We start from the raw sequence: 16378 nt of genomic DNA, 5'->3' as shown, positions 1-16378 counted from the left end.
CAGGGGAAAAATCGAGGGCTCACCGTGGGTGCTGTGGAAGAAAGGATGGCGGTGCAGTGACGAGTTGTGGCCGTGTAGCTCCAGAAGCAGTGCCATGCAGTGCCGACCCACGACCGTGATGACGACGACGGCGTTGCCCTCGGCTCCAGCGACTTCGGCAGTGCGCGGGGGCTCCGATCCTCCTCTCACGATCCCTTCACGGCCCTCTTCTCTCGGTGTGGTGCGGCTGCTGGGCCACCAAGCGGCGGCGGAGGCTGAGGGAGAGGCTAAGGCGCCGGGCGTGAGCGGCGTGCGGGCTGGCTTTATAGCCGGGTGCCACGCCTCCCATGGCGGATGGCATCGTGCGGTGGAGGCACGTGCATCGCATCAGACGGTAGTGCGGGGTTGCGTGGGCGCGGCGTAAGGGGGCAGGGTCATGCCCCGGGCATGACCCCCTGGCCCGCCCCTGCCACTGCTGTTGGGCACCGGTCGCGTAGGCGGTTGAGGCGTGGGTGAGAAAGACGACACTGTAGACGGAGGTGGCTGACATGCGGGGTCTAGCGGGCAGCGGCTGCGAGCGAGGCAGACGGGTGCGCGGGTGATGCGCTGGGCTCGCTCGTGGGCCACGTACGTGCGCACGCCGGTGCAAGATGGGCGCGGTTGGGCTGGCTGGGCCGCGAAGCCGAGCAGCCTGGGCTGCGAGGCCTTCTTCCTCATTTCCTTTTTCTGTTTTCTTTTTCTTCTTCCTTGATTTGAATTCAAATTCGGTTTGGGTATTTTGAATTCAAAATGGGTGCACCAAATTCATTGGAGTTGTTAAGCATATCATAACTCAAATGGAAATCCAAATCACATTTCGAATTAACAAAGCATGCAATACTTTATTTGTTAGAATTTAAATAAACACAATTAACTAATGACATGCCATGCTTATGTGTTAACTTGGGTTGGGGTTAGACCTAATGCATCTCTTAGGTTGGGCTTTCTATACATGTCACTCATCATCACATGGAAGTTTTAAGAACAATTTTGTAGTGGGTATTTTTGGGTGTATGGATTTTTGGGTTGTTACAGTCCTACCCCCTTAATAGAACCTCGTCCCCGAGATTAAAGTGTAACGTACTCTTTAAAGAGGTAAGGATATTGTAGCCGGAGGTCTGACTCTTTCTCCCATGTTGCTTCTCTCTCAGTGTGATTACTCCATTGGATCTTGCACATCGGAATAGTCTTGCTTCGGGTCTCCTTGGCATCTCTACCCAGAATTCTGATAGGATGTTCTTTATACTCAAGAGTGTCTTGAATGTCAAGTGTATCAGTCGGAACTACTTCATTGGGTACTCTCAGACACTTGCGTAGCTGTGAGACATGGAATACGGGATGTACTCCTACCAATTCCTTGGGTAGCTCAAGCTTGTAAGCGAGCTTTCCAATTCTCTTGCAAATCTTGTATGGGCCAACAAATCTAGGGGCAAGCTTTCCTTTCACATGGAATCTGATAGTTCCACGTAGCGGGGATACCTTGAGATAGACGAAGTCCCCCACATTGAACTCCAGTTCTCTTCTTCTTTTGTCAGCATAGATCTTGTATCGACTTCGAGCAATTCTCAAATTCTCTCTTACCTGAGCAACTCCTTCTTCTGCATCTTGAATCTTAGCGGAGTCAAAGAATGATCTTTCTCCCGGTTGGGACCACATCAAGGGTGTCTTACAAGGTCTGCCATACAGAGCTTCAAATGGCGACATCTTGATACTGGCTTGGTAGCTGTTGTTGTAAGAGAACTCTGCATAGGGTAGGCATTTCTCCCAATAAGATCCATAATTTAGCACACTAGCGCGAAGCATGTCTTCTAAGATCTGATTTACTCGTTATGTCTGTCCATCTGTCTGCGGGTGGTAAGCGGTACTGAAATCAAGTTTAGTCCCAATAGACTTGTGTAGAGCTTCCCAGAATCGGGACACAAATTGAGGACCACGATCAGATACAATACTAGAGGGAGCTCCATGCAGTCTGAGAATATGCTCAACATATAGATCCGCTAATTTCTCGGCGTTGGTCTTGGTCTTTACTGGTACAAAGTGAGCAATCTTGGTCAAGCGATCAACAATCACCCAGATGGAATCATTGCCTTTCTGTGAACGGGGCAATCCAACTATGAAATCCTTGGATATGTTCTCCCATTTCCACTCGGGTACGTCAAGAGGCTTTAGCAGTCCTATAGGCCTTTGATGTTCAGTCTTGACTCGGTTGCAGGTGTCACAACGGGCCACATGTCCTGCAATGTCTGTCTTCATGCCCTTCCACCAGAAGTGTTTCTTCAGGTCTTGGTACATCTTTGACCCTCCAGGGTGCATACAGTATTTGGAATCATGAGCTTCCGATAGAATTTCCCCTCGTAGTGCTGGGTCAGATGGAACGCAGATTCTGTTCTTGAACCAGATGGTTCCTTGTTCATCTTCTTGGTGGTTGGTCTTGTAGCTTAGTTTCATCAGACCACAGAGATATTCGATCTCTTCATAATTTTTCTAAGCTTGACGGATGCGATCTGTGAGATCATACTGTATGCGGAGCTCATTCAACAAGCCATGCGGTAGTATCTCTAGTTGGAAATCATCAATCTCCTCCTTGAGTTCAGGTGGTATGGATTCTGTGATCAAAGTGTGACAGTAACTCTTGCGACTGAGAGCATCTGCGACTACATTAGCTTTTCTCGGATGATAGTGAATTTCTAGGTCATAGTCCTTGATCAACTCTAGCCAACGGCGTTGCCTCATATTCAAATCTTCTTGAGTGAAAAAGTACTTCAAGCTCTTGTGGTCGAGGTAGATATCACACTTGTTGCCTATCAAGTAGTGTCTCCAGATCTTCAGGGCATGCACAACTGCTGCTAACTCAAGGTCATGAGTAGGGTAACGGTTCTCGTGTTCTTTCAACTATCGAGACGCGTAAGCTATCACTCTTCCATCTTGCATCAACACACAACCGAGTCCTTGACGAGATGCATCACAATAGACTATGAAATCTTTGCTGATATCAGGCAATGATAGCACAGGAGTTGTGGTAAGCTTCAGTTTCAATTCCTGGAAGCTTTGTTCGCACTCGGACGTCCATTCAAACTCCTTAGTCTTCTTCAAAAGGTTGGTCATTGGACGGGCTATCTTGGAGAAGTTCTCAATGAATCGGCGATAATATCCAGCCAATCCCAAGAAACTTCTGACTTCTGTCACATTGCGGGGTTGATCCCATTCTTTCACAGTTTCAATCTTGGCTGGGTCAACTGCGACACCCTCAGCTGATAGTACATGGCCTAAGAAGGCAACTTCCTGTAGCCAAAACTCACATTTGCTGAACTTTGCGTAGAGCTGATGTTGGGCTAGTTTCTCAAGTACAGTTCTTAGATGATGTTCGTGTTCTTCAGCGGTGGATGAATAGACAAGGATGTCATCAATGAATACCACCACGAACTTATCCAGTTCATCCATGAAAACCTTATTCATCATGTTCATGAAGTATGCGGGGGCATTCGTGAGTCCAAAGGACACCACGGTGAACTCAAACTGACCATACCTAGTCACAAAAGCTGTCTTCGGGATGTCATTCTCTCGAATCTTCATCTGATGATAGCCAGATCTAAGATCAATCTTGGAGAAATACTTGGCACCTCGAAGCTGATCAAGCAGATCGTCAATTCTTGGCAGGGGGTACTTGTTCTTGATGGTGACTGCGTTCAAGTTTTGGTAATCAATACACATTCTCATTGAGCCATCCTTTTTCTTGACAAACAGAATAGGGGATCCCCAGGGTGAAGCACTAGGTCTGATATATCCCTTCAAGATGAGCTCATCAAGCTGTTTCTTGAGCTCGGCCAGTTCATCAACTGACATGCGATAGGGTCTCTTGGCAATGGGTCCTGTTCCCGGCAACAGATCAATGATGAACTCTACATCACGGTCTAGTGGCATACCCGGTAATTCTTCAGGGAATACATCGGGATACTCTCTGACTACTGGCACATCATGAACTGTCTTCTCCTCTTTTTGTGTTTCTAAACTTGCTTTAAGGGCACATAGGATAGAGGTGGACTTTCCAGACTGGGGTTCACATCTAACGACTTGGCCTGATGGGTGGGTCGCTTGGACATATCTAGGTGAACATGATATGATACCTCGATGAATGGTTAACCAATCCATACCTAAGATGACATCTAGGTTGGTGGAAGGTAACAAGGTTAGGTCGGCCTTAAAGATAAGACCTTCAATGGTAAGACTCACTCCCTTACAGATGTGGGTGCATTTTAGGTCTCCTAAAGGTGAGCTGGTGATGATAGGCTTTTCTCGTGGGGTTACAGGCAGGTCATGCTCCCGTGCAAACTTGGATGATATGTAAGAACAAGTTGCTCCAGAGTCAAATAGAACTGATGCAGTATTACCATTAACTAAGAACATACCGTACACAACGTCAGGGGCAGCTTGCGCTTCCTCGGCGTCCAGGTGGTTGAGACGTCCACGAGTAGCTGATCCCTTGAACTGAGACTTCTGAGCAGCTGAGTTCTGAGGGCACTCAGCGGCTTTGTGACCTGGTTGGCCACAAGCAAAGCAGGTGAAAGGCGTACCGCCTGTAGGGGTTGACGCGGGTGCCTTCCAGTTTCCTGTGCTTGGTGCGGAGCGGTTCTGTGCTGGGCATTCACTCGCTGAGCGGGGACGGTTGAAACGGTCCTAAGTGTTGCGGTCCTGAGCATAACGGTCCCGAGTGTATCGCTCCTGAGCAGGGCGGGAGTATTTGGCGATGTAGCCTCCACTACCCCTACTCGATCCAGGGTTGTCATCCCTGTTGTGACGAGAGCGTTCCCTTGGTGGTGCATCTCTACGAACCTCTTGCGATCACGGCCACGGAAGGACTCCTCAGGCTTACGCTTCCTCTCCCTGTACTCTTCTCCAGCTTCAGCACGATCTTTCTCGATCTGGATGCAGCGATCCACCAGAGCACGCAATGTGTTGCTCTCAATACCGCCAAACTTCAGCTTGATATGCGGGTTGAGTCCCTTGCGGTAATAGTACAGCTTCTCCTTCTCAGAGTTCACAACATAAGAAGGTGCATAGCGCAGAAGGTTAGTGAAACGGGTAGTGTACTCAGTCACCCTGTCCTTTCCCATCTTGATGTTGTGGAACTCCTCAGCTTTGGCCTCCATGATACCCTTGGGAATATGGTACTCAGTGAATGCTTCTGTGAACTCATCCCACGAGATGTGGGCAGGGTCCTCATGGGAGTCACTGAAACTGTCCCACCAGGCGCGTGCTGCACCTGTGAGCTGGTGTGTGGCAGCTCCAACACACTCATCATCGGTGAAAGTAGTGAGGTCAAGCTTCTTCTCCATTTCCTTGAGCCAGTCATCGGCTACAAGCGAGTCAGGGTCAGTGCCATCATAGGTAGGTGGCCTTAGCTTCAGGAATCCCTCTAGCTTCCTTTGGAAGTCATTCTGCTGACCTCCCTGGCGACAGTTTGCTCCTTCAACAAGGGCTGCAAGAAGCTGGGTCTGCTGTGCCATCACTTCTGCCAGGTTTGGTGGTGGTGGTGGAGGAATGTTCTCCTCAGGCGGCGAAGTATTCTCCAGGTGGAAGGGTATCCCTCCACATCCACGGCCACGACTATGGCCACGGTTGTTGCCACCATGTCCCCCATTTGGTTCAACTGGTTCAGGGGTGGGCGCACGTCCACGGTTCATTAGGTGATTAGATCGGCGGTTCGGCATCTGCAACACGGATCATAGAGAATTTTAGTGCTTGTGCCAAAAGTGCTTATAATTCAATATGATTACATGATTTTTGACGATTTAAAGAAAAACATTTACACTATCCAACACTCACTACAAAGAAGCAATAAGATCCATAAGATGCAATAAGATCCAAAACATTCATTACATGGGTTTTATTACATAGCATCATCTCCAGTAGCTACACTTGAAGACGTGCGAGAATCGTACTACGCATACTGTCTCATGATACATCTAAGAAAGGGTACATCATGGGGTTCAACTTACGGAAACTTCTGACATGACTCATGACCACGCAGGGTCATTCTACTCTAACTCGTATACCGCAACTAGGATACGACTGTTCTCGATCTCGATCTCCTCATCAGACTTGTGAAGTCGGGACACGTACTTCAAGGCCTCGGCGAGCTCCTTGGTAGGCTTGGCTCCAGGTAGGGTAGGGCAGGCGTCTAGGTTGAGGCGAGTCGGGGCTAACTCAAACTCCTGTATCCTAGGCTTCGTCTTGCTGCGAATCCCCTTGGGCAGCTGATCCCACATACCCTTCATCTCCCTGAGGCGCTTCCTGTCAGACTTCTGCCAAGACTGCCAAGTCCTCTCACACTTGTCCTATAGGTACTCGTTCTGCCTGAGTGCCTCGATCAGGTGACCCTGGTTGCGAACATCCTTCTTCCTGAACTCCTCCAGCTCCTGAGTCATGGTCTTGTTCTTGGAATGGATCTTCAGCATATCAATCCCCTTGGATCTTTCTCTGTCTCCTCTACGGTTGAACTTGGCCTTCTTGTCATCCAACTCTCTCTGCAACTCCAAGACCTTGCTGTCGAGGTAGCAGTTCCTGTTGCCTAGGTCGACGGCTTTGTCCTGTAAGTCAGCGACCTCGGCTCTGTGGGCTTCATCACAATGGTTGAGCTCGTCCTGCAGCTTGGCCACTGTCTCAAGTAGACTAGCTCGCTCCTGTGCTCCCTACGAGTCTCGCTCCTAGTGTTCCCACAGAAGGGCCTGGTACTGATGTCTCTTCTGCTCAAGCTGGGTCACGTACCTGTCCTGCTCCAGTAGGTGGATAGCTGAGACGCGAAGGCATCTATCCTCCTCGGCAAGGATAACTTTGCCTGCTGCGAAACTCCGCTCACTGGGGGTAAGGCTGAGGTCGAGGGCCTAGGGAAGTAGACGGAACTCTGTCGTCTTTAGGTGCTCGTAGTGGTCCCTCATCACTCTGTGAAGTGCCTTGTGTGAGATAGCCTGTAGTCCCTCCTCGACTGTGTCCTCTATAGTCAACTCGGTGAAAGCTAGGACAGAAGGTAAGGTAGTGCTAGCTGGAAACTCGACTGCAGTGACAACTGGTCCTTCGATCCCTTCTCTCTGATCTGGCTTCCCGGTGCAGGTGACCCTAACAAGCTCGTCGGGGATTCCTAACGTGATGAGAACTCGGCAGAGGGTCTGTGCAAAACCCCCGAGCTCACGTAAGTCGAAGGTAAGCTTGGCATGGTCCAGAGGTAGCGGTCCTAGAGGTGGCCAGTCGACGTTCGCTGCCATCTGCATGTTTCAAGGGGACAGGTGTTAGCAGGTCAATAATAGATAAGCCTTGCATAAAAGTAAATGCAGGGTCGGTATATAACCGAAAGAAGGGCTGTTCACATCCTATTCTATCGTCCATCTCTAAGGGTTTCGTCCTATGGTCAAGTATGGCTCTGATACCAACTGAAACGACCCCAATTTCCGCAAAGGGAAATCCACAGCGTCGAAGTGTAATAAGATCGTTGTAGATCATATTACCCAAATTCCAGTCGAATATCACATCCATACGACGATAATATCAGAGTACAAATAGTGCGGAATTACATAATTTATTACATCGCCGCATTGGTGGAATCAAAAGTTGCATTCATTCAGAACAGCTTGAAGATAAGATCGCCAAACTCGAGCGTAGGCACGAACCCCTCATCCGTCAAATTCCTCGGAGCTATACTCCTCAGCAGAACCTGTGTGCCAAAATTTATCAGTACGATTTGTACTGGCCACTCCCATCCCTATGAGCATTGCTTTGTGGAAATTGGATGCAAGTTGGATATAAGCAAAATGAACCTATAAGGCTGGGGTTTCCTATGCAATAGCATATCAAGTAAATAGTAATAGTTTGTCAAGTTTTAACACCATCCCCACACACATTCCACTCCATTCCCGTTTTCGAGCCAGGTTTCGATCCTGGGATCGACATACCACCATCTCCACACCATCACCATACCATACCATCGCTCAGTCGATAGGCCAACTCCCTCTCGGCACTGTCTCAAGGCCCGTAACCCCTGGCTACGACCGACACTCTCTCACGGGGGAAGAAGAGAAGGACTCATCTCACTATCTAGTTTAAGCGAAACCCAGGAAAGGTCCATAGCCGACAAGTCGGCACATGTATCGATCGATCAACCATACACTCTGCAGAGGTTTTACATAACCACAAGATCCACCTTCCTCGCTGACCGTCGTCAACTGGGCTGATTCCGGCCGCTTGCTAGCCTAGGATAATGCCACTCTACCATTCAGCCCTGGTACACCCCAAGTCTAATCTGGGGTGGCTGAAACTGTGAGTCATGAGCCGGGTCCACAAGGTCTCCATGAAGTCTCGGAAGGGTGTGGGGGAAATCCTCCGTGCCCCGTACCTCCTTACACTGTCTGCTAACAACCTAGCAGTAGTGGCAATATCCTACCAAGTAGTCCGGCCGTCCCGCACCATATAGGGCGAGTGGTACGTAAGGCTTCCCGGTGAATCTGAGTACTAGTAAGTCCTTAGGGGTGACCAAGCCAGAATGTCTTCATCAGGGTTTCCATTTATCGTGCTACCACAGCACCTCCATCCCGGGCTCCTCCCATCACAGGTTCACACCCAGGACCACCTCATATACCATTTACCCACCACAGGTATCCATCCCAAGGGTGCCCAGGTAGCACCCCACGGCATGACTTGCCCCAGGCTCGTCGTATACTCCAACTTGGTCGACATAACCCTCACCCTACACGCACCCAAGTCACACACGCAGCACTCTCCCCATAGTCCAGAAAACACTAGTTTTCCACCACGCATTAATGTAGTGCAAGCGTAGTAGAAGTAATAAGCAACAAAATATAGTGGCGAGCGTGTGACTATCCTAACAGCAGGGTGAGCAAGGGTAAGGTTGCGTCAAGGTAAAGGCCATCAAAAAAGTATACTACCATGCAAGTCCTATCATAGCGTGATCATAACAATAAAGTACAGCACTAGCATTTCTATTTTAGCCATGCGTAATAGGTACTACGAGATTGGGTGGGATGTGGCACCTTCAGTGTAGTCGTCTCCGTACTCCTCACGGTACTCACGATCCTCGTCTGTCCGATTCTCCTCCGAGTCTACAAACGATCGCATTATAGTCGCGTTAGCGACGTCTATAGAATAGCACAAAGAAGCAATGAAAATTCAAAAGAGCCAAATGCACTCAAACATGGGTTCATTGCGTAGAGCTTGATTTTAGATGAATTTTGGTCCTGGTTTCGTATTTTTCTGAGGTCATATGAATTAGTTATGAATTTCCGAAGTTTAAATCTATTTCTGAAAATGGAAAAGGCTGAATTAATCCTGGGCTGACACGTGTCATGCTGTGGTTGGTTCACATGGCTTGCTGACGTCAGCATGACATCAGCATGACATCAGCATCATGGTTCCGAGCTGACAGGTGGGGTCCAGCTGACGTCAGCATCACGTCAGCGTCTGACGTGTGGGTCCAGAGTGTCCGTGCCACTGACATGTGGGGCCAGGTCAACGGTCAATACGATCGGGTCTCAAACGGGCTTCGGGTTCGGCCGGTCTGGGCCGGGCCGGACACGTGGCATGCTGTGACGTAGCCACGTCACGGCCATGGGCCTCTACTGGGCCATGGTCCACGGCTCACGGTCCACGGTGGACAGATGTGCCGGTCTACGGTGGACCGCGTCTTCCTCCGGTGAGCCGCGTCCACCCCTCTCTTCTCTGTCTGTGGTTCACGTGCACCGGGTTCATGCATGGGTGGCCAGCGAGGGGGGTGTTCCCCTGTTCCTCCCGCGGCGGTGCTCCTGCCGGCGGCGAGCTCGCTGGTGAGCGTCCGTGGCGGTGTTGGTGTCCAATTAGGGAGGGGAAAGGCTTTCCCAGGCTACGGCGACTGCGATGGTGGGGTCTAGGTGGTGGCCGAGGCTCACCAAAGCGCTGGCCACGGCGAACGGCGGCTCGGTAGTGCTCGCCGGTGGCGAGGTCGCATTTGCAGGCTCTCCGGTGGCTCGACTGGGCAGATGAGGGTTCCTGCGGTTTCGTGGGGGCACGACGAAGGCGTCCAGGGCTCAAGGCGAGGCCTCGGATCCCCAGGTGGCCGGTAGGGATGTCCCGGCGGCCACGGCGACGTAGTGACGACGGTGAGGCACGCGGGTGAACCACGGGGCTCCAGCGGGGTGGTCACGGCGTGCGCGTGAGTTACTCGTGGCTTCAGCGAACGGGATGGGCGAGTCAAGGAGGCACCAGACGCTCCCAGCAGTACTGGCCACGGTGGTCGGTGCTCTGATCGGTGGTCGGGTGCTCGAACCGGTGGTCTGGTGCTCGGCACGGTGGTCTGGTACGGTGCTCGGACCGGTGGTCTGGTGCTCGGTTCGGTGGTCTGGTGCTCGGCACGGTGGTCTAATGCTCGGAGGTGGTCTGGTGCTCCGGTGGTGGCTGCGCCATGGCGGCGGTGTCGTGAGCGTAGCAGGCGTGCTCGGCTACGGCGTCCGGGGAACTTGGAGAGGTCTACAGCGTCTAAGGGCTCAGGGATGGTCACGGTCAACGTGAGTGTGCTGCGCTGGTGTGCCTAGAGGCCGGGAATGGCCTTGGCCTACGCGCTCACGGTATGGAGCGCCATGGCCGGAGTAGCAAGGTCTGGCGGCGAGCAGGGGAAAAATCGAGGGCTCACCGTGGGTGCTGTGGAAGAAAGGATGGCGGTGCAGTGACGAGTTGTGGCCGTGTAGCTCCGGAAGCAGTGCCGTGCAGTGCCGACCCGCGACCATGATGACGACGACGGCGTTGCCCTCGGCTCCGGCGACTTCGGCAGTGCGCGGGGGCTTCGATCCTCCTCTCACGATCCCTTCACGGCCCTCTTCTCTCGGTGTGGTGCGGCTGCTGGGCCACCAAGCGGCAGCGGAGGCTGAGGGAGAGGCTAAGGCGCCGGGCGTGAGCGGCGTGCGGGCTGGCTTTATAGCCAGGTGCCACGCCTCCCATGGCGGATGGCATCGTGCGGTGGAGGCGCGTGCATCGCATCAGACGGTAGTGCAGGGTTGCATGGGCGCGGCGCAAGGGGGCAGGGTCATGCCCCGGGCGTGACCCCCTAGCCCGCCCCTGCCACTGCTGTCGGGCGCCGGTCGCGTAGGCGATTGAGGCGTGGGTGAGGAAGACGACACTGTAGACGGAGGTGGCTGACATGCGGGGTCTAGCGGGCAGCAGCTGCGAGCGAGGCAGACGGGTGCGCGGGTGATGCGCTGGGCCGGCTCGTGGGCCACGTACGTGCGCACGCCGGTGCAAGATGGGCGCGGTTGGGCTGGCTGGGCCGCGAAGCCGAGCAGCCTGGGCTACGAGGCCTTCTTCCTCATTTCCTTTTTCTGTTTTCTTTTTCTTCTTCCTTGATTTGAATTCAAATTCGGTTTGGGTATTTTGAATTCAAAATGGGTGCACCAAATTCATTGGAGTTGTTAAGCATATCATAACTCAAATGGAAATCCAAATCACATTTCGAATTAACAAAGCATGCAATACTTTATTTGTTAGAATTTAAATAAACACAATTAACTAATGACATGCCATGCTTATGTGTTAACTTGGGTTGGGGTTAGACCTAATGCATCTCTTAGGTTGGGTTTTCTATACATGTCACTCATCATCACATGGAAGTTTTAAGAAAAATTTTGTAGTGGGTATTTTTGGGTGTATGGATTTTTGGGTTGTTACATGTACTGTAAGTCCCGGATGATCACTTATAGATAAGTCCTTAGGGAGAGGAATCTGAAGCATTTAGAAAGTAGTTAAATACTCCAGCCCCCTGTTTCCATGTTGCTAAAAAGTCATATTTTAACGTTTATTGCATATACCATTAGTCAAGTTACAAGATCATGGTTTAATTGAGCACTAACAGAGCTACCCAAATGCATAACCCGTAGGTAACAAGGTAAAAGTTCAATTATAGAGAATTCCTATCAAGGCAACACATGCAATATGAATTTAATGAATTAAAGTGAATAGGAAAAAAGGATGATCCCATACTATACTTGCCTTGAGCAAAGTACTCCTGCTGGTCTTGCTCGTCAAAGTCGTACCCTTGATCTCCCACGAACTGCTCACCGTCTATACTCGATAACCACAGCAACATACAAGCATCCAGGAGCAATCATGCAAAGCAAACAAGGCTATAGATTAGAACAGTACACCAACAACATAGAATCAAGATGAAAAGTTTGGAAAACGAATCTACGTCTCGCTACGAACACACAGACGCGAAGATCAAAAAATTGGATCTAAGACGGAAAAGTTATGAATTAAACAAGTTTTCCTATAGCAAAATAATAGATTAAATCTAACCTCGAATTTTAAAAGTTGGAAACATACTTTACAGTAGCATGAACATGTAGATCACTTAATTATGAACCTAACGCAACTTGAACGGATCAAATCGGAGTTAAAACGAAGATTTTATAGCTAAAACAAGTTGAATGGCAAAACTTTAAATAGCTTAAAACGTATTTTAATATAACCGAACCCAAATACGCTTTTAAAAAGAGAAAACAAAATCTGTAAACTCGCTTTTGACGTAGATTAATACTAAAATAATTGTAAGGGCGTATTTGCAAAAATTCCGATCGAAGGGGTATCCTTCAATTTGAACCGCCGGATTAGATCTAGACGGCTTGGATTCAATCTGGCGGAAGAAGATGTGCCAGAACAGTGCCGGCGGCGGCTTGACCACGGCGGCACCATTGCTGGTTTCTGGAGCACATGGTTCTCGGCCCACAGTGCACGGTTGAGCGAAAAAGGAACACCGGGAGAGAGAGGAGAGGATGGGGATCTCACCCAAACCGAAAGAGGCATGCGGGAAGCAACGACGGTGGCGCGGCGCTCGGTGGATGGCGGCTGTCGCGGCGGCGCTAGAGCGAGGTGCAGCTGTGGCTTGCTTGGGCGAAAAACTGAGCGGCAGATGAGATGGGAAGGCGGAGGAGGCGCGGCGCTATTTATGGGGCCAAATCACTTGGGCGTCACGGCACCACGGGGGTCATAGAAGCACTGGACTCGGCATCAGTGCGGAGGAAGAGTCTGAGGCGGCCACGACGTGAGGAAGGAGAAGGGTCTGACGGCTAGGCCCAGGTGGTCAACGGGCGGAGGGAAACGTGCGGGTCAGCGGGAGCGGGCGTGCGGCTGGGCCAGCGGCTTGCTGGGCCGGCGCGGCGAGGGAGAAGAGCCGACTTGGGCTGGCGCTGAGAAAAGGGGCGCTGGGCTTCGGCCCAACCGGAGAGGGGAAGGAAGAGCGACGGCCTGGAAAAGAAATGGGCCGCGCGGGGAGGAATGACCATGGCCAGAAACAGAGGAAGGAGAAAGGAGATTTATTTTTCCTTCTTCTTTTTTTTCTAATTTTTCCAAAGCAAATTCAAAATGAAATTTTGACTCAATTCGAAATCCAACTTCAAACCAAGCAATACAAAATATTATGCAACAGCATGAATGCACACTCATTGTTGTTGAACTTATATTTGTTTTTAATTTAATAAAATTTGTTATTTATTTAGATAACAAACAGAGTATATATATATTTCTACATTACCCACCTCTATCAATATTAGTATAGCAAGATTTGATTAGAGTAAATATATGTGTCGTGCCAACATTCATGAGTAATAAAATATATATGTTATGTTTCATCACATAAAAAATAATTTCTTAACAACTCATGTACTAATGATACTAACAAATTATTTAAAAACATATAACCATAACTATAATTTATATAGACTATTACTTTCGATATATTTATGTATTTTTACTAAAATGATTGACATGTCCATATTGATAGTATAACCATAACTCCAAATATGAATCCTTGATAGGAAAATTTAATCATCTTGAGAAGTAGAGACCACTGGTGCTATATTTTCCTAACCCTTTAAGAATACTTTAGAATAAAATGTCAATCAATATAAGGTATAAGTATTAAAATTCTCTTGAGGTTAGCATAGCTACCCCTATTTGAGATCTCATTTCAAGTTCTATGATTTATCTTAAGTGATATGGTAGATGTTTCAAATAATGGCTTATGCTATTATAGTACTTAAGAACATACTCTATGGCCTGAAATCCTTATTTTAAAAAATGTAAAACGGAGAGTTAATGAAAGATACAATAAGAACAAGAGTTTCAACTTAACTTGAGATAAAAAAAATCCATAGAAGTTGATAAGAATAAAATTTGAAAAATCAAAATTTAGATTCATGGCTTCATAAGATACATGATGCAACAAGAGCCACCATGATTAATGATAAAGGTTCAAAGTAACTGCATATTTAAAATATATAGGAGGTGTCATGCAAAGGAAAAATATGAATATGGATAAAATATATATATATATATATATATATATATATTAGTTCCTTGAAAAAAATAGTAGTTAATAAGTTTATGATAACTAGATAAGACTATAGAGTATCTACTATGTATATTATGTTAGAAAATAAACAAAGATAAAAACATACAGTTTAATATAAGTAATTCTTTATTAATCAGATATACTCTCTCTATTACAAATTATAAGACGTCTTGAGTTTTCTAAATACATACTTTTGTTGTACACTTAGATGTATTGTCCATATACATAGTAAGAAAGATATATCTAGAAAAGCCAAAACATCTTATAATTTGGAACGAATGAATTATTAAACAGTATCTACTCATTATATCTCATAAAATTCTAACACGTGAGATAGCACTGGTTGATGGACCAGTACATATAATTACGGGAGATTCAAGAACATACAACTCATGAGATTTGGACTTAAAACTGCAGACATACTCTGGGCAGAGGATTGCAATGCTAGGTGTTCTCGATCGGGCACCTTCTAGTTCGCTTCATCAGCGCGTGCACCACCGCGTTTAGCCTTTGCTCGGCGAACAACGGCCAGGCCACCATCGGCACGCCGTGCACCAGGCTCTCTAGCGTGGAGTTCCTCCCGCAATGCGTCAGGAACCCTCCGGTGGCACTGTAGGCAACCCAATGTTCCAGCCCACCAACGTTTTCACGGCATGCAACACAGCCCATGCAGCATAGCCCATCAACGTTTCCACGGCATTCAGCACAGCCCATTAACGGTCTTGAGCGGTGCTGCACGGAGAGATGCCATGCAGCACGACTGCATAGAAATTTTTTCTGTGGTGGAAAAAAAAATCTATGCAGTCGTACTGCACAGTACCTCCATGCAGCACCGCTCCGTTGCCGTCCATTCATCCTCATCGATGGTGGATATTAATCGCCTTGATATTTTCAACACAGGTATAAATGATATATTGTCTTCGTTTTGCAGTACCTTTTCAAAGACCATTTATTTGGACATCTCCAACAATTAAATCCACGGAAGGTTGCCAGCAAACATGGAACACAAGTTCGTACAACAACTCTTACTTGGTTCAAACCAATTAACTGGTCCAATTCCTCCCATGCCAATTAGCCTGACCATGTTGGACTTGTCAAGAAACCTTTTTTTATTAGGACCTTTCCAGTAAATCTTGAAGCTCCTTACCAGTGATTATGCTTGCTATTTTTCTAGTTTACACCATTGCTTGTTTTCCAACAAGTGCATTTGTACTGTATTGTATGTCTTCGTTTAGTGCCGACAACCTTTCTAAAAAGTTTTGCAATGATTTACGGCATCATCCTTGGGTTTTTTGTACTGTTTATTTTTGCAATGTTTTACACTACCCCAGATCGGCACATCACTGCTGGTTCAAAACCCCCTTTTAGTGCTAGATTTTGAACCGGCACAACCAAATTGACAGTGATGGAGGGTTCACATCACTGTCGGTTTTTTAAGCAGAAGTGATAATGAACTTCACTGCTTGTTCGTTACCCAAGCTGGCAGTGTTATGTTGAGCCAACATTGCCGATTCGTGGTACCAACCGATAGTGTTGAGGAAAACAACATAGTTGGTTCATCACCCGAGCAGCAGTGTTGTTCCTGTGATCACTTCCGGTTCAGGGCTCTAACCGGTAGTATTGATTTGGGCAACACTGTCGGCTCGGTACTTGAGCCAGCAGTGCTATTCCTATCATCACTGCCAGTTTTTTGGTGAACAAAAAATAAAAATTAGAGACTTAATCATGAACAATAATTATAGCGCCAAACAATAGGTTTGGTCATCAAAATTGAAATCAGTAGCCCTATTGAAAAAAAAACTCTACACTAGTCCATACAAAACTAAAGCATTACATATATACAATCATCAAAACCACCATGTAATTTGCTAGGAATTATAATGTGTTCATACAGAGACCAACCATTTGGAAGATGGATTCACCACGATTTGAATGCCTTCCTAAAGATCCAATTGAAAAGTGCTCTCTAAATGGAGAAATGAC

This window comes from Miscanthus floridulus, chromosome 10, assembly GCF_019320115.1.
Source record: "Miscanthus floridulus cultivar M001 chromosome 10, ASM1932011v1, whole genome shotgun sequence".
NCBI lineage: Eukaryota > Viridiplantae > Streptophyta > Magnoliopsida > Poales > Poaceae > Miscanthus > Miscanthus floridulus.
Note: the sequence above shows the minus strand (reverse complement) of the source record.